The following is a 4,192-nucleotide window of genomic DNA, read 5'->3' as shown; positions in this document are numbered from 1 at the left end:
TTTTTTGACCCTCTCTTCACCCCTCACCTCTTTTCTAGCATATGGTGTACATTCCCAGAGATGCAGAGCACAACTTCATGCTAAAGGAGTGTCTACTCTGATTTCCATAAAATGCCTCACTTAGTGCCCTGTACCCCAAAGGCACCCATTATTTACTAATTAGTGATCACAATCTCCAGGCAGACATAGGATGCTAAAACTTACGGTAAGCACGCTCTAATATTTACTGTTGTAGTAATATAAGTAAATAACAGAAAGCAATTTATAGAACCACTCCCAGGTTTAAGAAAATTTCAATGGAGGTGGTTCCTGGAATTCCTTTGGTCTCAGGACTTTTAGGAGCTAATTTCCGCTCATAACAAACACTTTTTTCTTATATTCTTTATTTCTTTCTATTTATGTTTCTTCTACAATTTAAATACAATTTCCTTTAGAATATTATCTTTATTCAAGTATTGTGTACCTTTATAAATTTAATTTTTCTAGTATGTACTAGGCATACTTTCCCCTGCAGATACAATGGAGAACAAAATCAACCCAAGCTCTGCTCTTATAGTGCTTACGGTCTAAGGGGAAAACAAAGTCATGACACAAATAATCACACACACACAAACTGAAAAACAGAACACTGTGACACGTTTTGAAAATATTACCGATATCTACAGCAAGCATCTGAGTTAATACAGGATGTAACTGAAGGCTCCCTAAAGAAAAGATGCTGGGACCGGGATCTGAAAATGAAGGCAGTTTGATTAGCTGAAGGGAAATGAGACTGGGAGAAAGCAGGGAACATTTCAAGCAGGAAAATGTCACGTGCAAAGGCTTTGAGACAGGAAGGAGCATGGTATATTCAGAGGACTACATAAAAACAAAATTAATCCTAAATTCCCACTAGGCACAATTTTTCAAAGATGGAAAGCAATAGGATTTAGAAGAGACACTGAATTGGAAATATATAAATATGAACTGAATCTTGGTTCTTCCTCTCAATTTGCTGGATGACTCTTAAAAACCAGTGTGAATTCGCAGTGAAGATGGCGTCAGGCAGTGGGACAAAAAACTTGGACTTTCGCCGAAAGTGGGCCAAAGATGAATGTGAGAAGCTCACTGAGAAGAGGCTCACAGAAGAGAGAGAAAAGAAGGATGGAAAACCAGTGCAGCCAGTCACGTGAGAGCTTCTCCGGCATCGGGACTCCAAGGTGGACCTGGAATCCAAACTTGGGAAGACAACCGTCATTACCAAGACCACCCCACAGTCTGAGACGGGAGGATACTATTGCGATGTCTGTGACTGTGTGGTGAAAGACTCCATCAACTTCCTGGATCACAGTAATGGAAAGAAACATCAGCGAAACCTGGGCATGTCTATGCATGTGGAACGTTCCACTTTGGATCAGGTGAAGAAACGTTTTGAAGTCCACAAGAAGAAAATGAAGAGAAGCAGAAGGATTATGATTTTGAGGAAAGGATGAAGGAACTCAGAGGAGGAAAAGGCCAAAGCCTACAAGAAAGAGAAACAGAAGGAGAAGAAAAGGAGGGCTGAGGAGGACTTGACATTTGAGGAGGATGGTGAGATGGCAGCTGTGATGGGCTTCTCTGGCTTTGGTTCCACCAAGAAGAGTTACTGAGGCTTTCTATGCTTGGCTTTTTGCCAGGCCTAACTTTGTGTGTGTGGGCGTCATCTTTTGGGGGGTACTGGGGAAAGGCCTTAAGACTGGCAGTGGGGAGGGCTAGAGGGTGGGTGTCTGTGGTTTCCCTCTACCTTGGGAGAGAGCACAGGATGCAAAGGAATGTGGTGTGGCATGTTCCTTCAGCCTCAGTATTTCACTGGAGACAGAGGACCTCTGATCATCTGAGTTCCCAATAAAGAAAAACCACCTCTTCTAGGGAAAAAAAAAAAAAAAAAAAAAGCACAGTCTTTGCGTACCTGCCTTTCCAAACGTGTAAAGTGGATTAAACTAAGTTTTTCACCACAGTTCTCAGAGTATATTGCAATTCAAAAATTAATGGGAAATGATCCTGGACCAATGTCAAGTATTATTATTGACTATATTTTGTCCTCATGGATTTTTTTTAACTGAAAGTAACTTGGCAGAACTTTAGCTTTCCCATAACGTTCCTCATAGCAGCAAATATTCATAAACCAATATTAAAGATCTAGGGGATCTTTTACCTGACAGCCAATGTTTTCCTAATTTTATTTTATTTTTTTTTACTTTTTTAACATTTTTATTGGAGTATAATTACTTAACAATGGTGTGTTAGTTTCTGCTTTATAACAAAGTGAATCAGTTATACATATACATATATCCCCATATCTCTTCCCTCTAGTGTCTCCCTCCCTCCCACCCTCCCTATCCCACCCTTCTAGCTGGTCACAAAGCACCGGGCTGATCTCCCTGTGCTATGAGACTGCTTCCCACTAGCTACCTAGTTTACATTTGGTAGTGTATATATGTCCATATATACACTATCACTCTCTCACATTGTCCCAGCTTACCCTTCCCTCTCCCCGTGTCCTCAAGTCCATTCTCTAGTAGGTCTGCATCTTTATTCCCGTCTTGCTCCTAGGTTCTTCATCAGCATTTTTTTTTTTTAGATTCCATTTATATGTGTTAGCATACGGTATTTGTTTTTCTCTTTCTGACTTACTTCACTCTGTGTGACAGACTCTAGGTCCATCCACCTCACTACAAATAACTCAATTTCGTTTCTTTTTGTGGCTGAGTAATATTCCATTGTACATATGCACCACATCTTCTTTATCCATTCATCTGTCAACGGACACTTAGGTTGCTTCCATGTCCTGGCTATTGTAAATAGAGCTGCAATGAACACTGTGGTACATGACTCTTTGTGAATTATGGTTTTCTCAGGGTATACGCCCAGTAGTGAGATTGCTGGGTTGTATGGTAGTTCTGTTTTTAGTTTTTTGGGGTTTTGTTGTTGTTGTTTTTTATTTTTGGCTGTGTTGTGTCTTCATTGCTGCACACAGGCTTTTCTCTGGATGTGGTGAGCAGGTGCTACTCTTCATTGTGGTGAGCAGGCTTCTCATTGTGGTGGTTTCTCTTGTTGCAGAGCATGGGCTCTACCCGCACGGGCTTCAGTAGTTGTGGCACTTAGGCTCAGTAGTTGTGGCTCGTGGGCTTAGTTGCTCCGCGGCATGTAGGATCTTCCCAGACCAGGGCTTGAACCCGTGTCTCCTGCATTGGCAGGCGGATTCTTAACCACTGCACCACCAGGGAAGCCCTCTATTTTTAGTTTTTTAAGGAATCTCCATACTGTTCTCCATAGTGGCTGTATCAATTTACATTCCCACCAACAGTGTATGAGGGTTCCCTTTTCTCCACACCCTCTCCAGCATTTATTGTTTGTAGATTTTTTGATGATGGCCATTCTGACTGGTGTGAGGTGATAGCTCACTGTAGTTTTCTGCATTTCTCTAATGATTAGTGATGTTGAGCATCCTTTCATGTGTTTGTTGGCAATCTGTATATCCTCTTTGGAAAAAGGTCTATTTAGGTCTTCTGCCCAGTTTTGGATTGGGTTGTTTGTTTTTTTGATATTGAGCTGCATGAGCTGCTTGTAAATTTTGGATATTAATCCTTTGTCAGTTGCCTCATTTGCAAATATTTTCTCCCATTCTGAGGGTTGTCTTTTCATCTTGTTTATGGTTTCCTTTGCTGTGCAAAAGCTTTGGAGTTTCATTAGGTCCTATTTGTTTATTTTTATTTCCATTTCTCTAGGAGATGGGTGAAAAAGGATCTTGCTGTGATTTATGTTATAGAGTGTTCTGCCTATGTTTTCCTCTAAGAGTTTGATAGTGTCTGGCCTTACATTTTGGTCTTTAATCCATTTTGAGCTTATTTTTGTGTACAGTGTTAGGGAGTGTTCTAATTTCATTCCTTTACATGTAGCTATCCACTTTTCCCAGCACCACTTATTGAAGAGGCTGTCTTTTCTACATTGTATATTCTTGCCTCCTTTATCAAAGATAAGGTGACCATATGTGTGTGGGTTTATCTCTGGGCTTTCTATCCTGTTCCATTGATCTATATTTCTGTTTTTGTGCCAGTACCACACTGTCTTGATTACTGTAGCTTTGTAGTACAGTCTGAAGTCAGGAAGCCTGATTCCTCCAGCTCCATTTATCTTTCTCAAGATTGCTTTCGCTATTCGGGGTCTTTTGTGT

General features: G+C 40.7%; 1 pseudogene; it reads left to right on the top strand.

Annotated features, from left to right (window-relative positions):
- Nucleotides 1–1,034: 1,034 nt before the first annotated feature.
- LOC137205679 (zinc finger matrin-type protein 2 pseudogene) lies at nt 1,035–1,879 on the top strand (annotated as a pseudogene).
- The last annotated feature ends 2,313 nt before the right edge of the window (nt 1,880–4,192 follow it).

Source organism: Pseudorca crassidens, chromosome 14 (genome assembly GCF_039906515.1).
Source record: "Pseudorca crassidens isolate mPseCra1 chromosome 14, mPseCra1.hap1, whole genome shotgun sequence".
Lineage (NCBI taxonomy): Eukaryota > Metazoa > Chordata > Mammalia > Artiodactyla > Delphinidae > Pseudorca > Pseudorca crassidens.
This window is presented reverse-complemented; position numbering and strand designations above follow the sequence as displayed.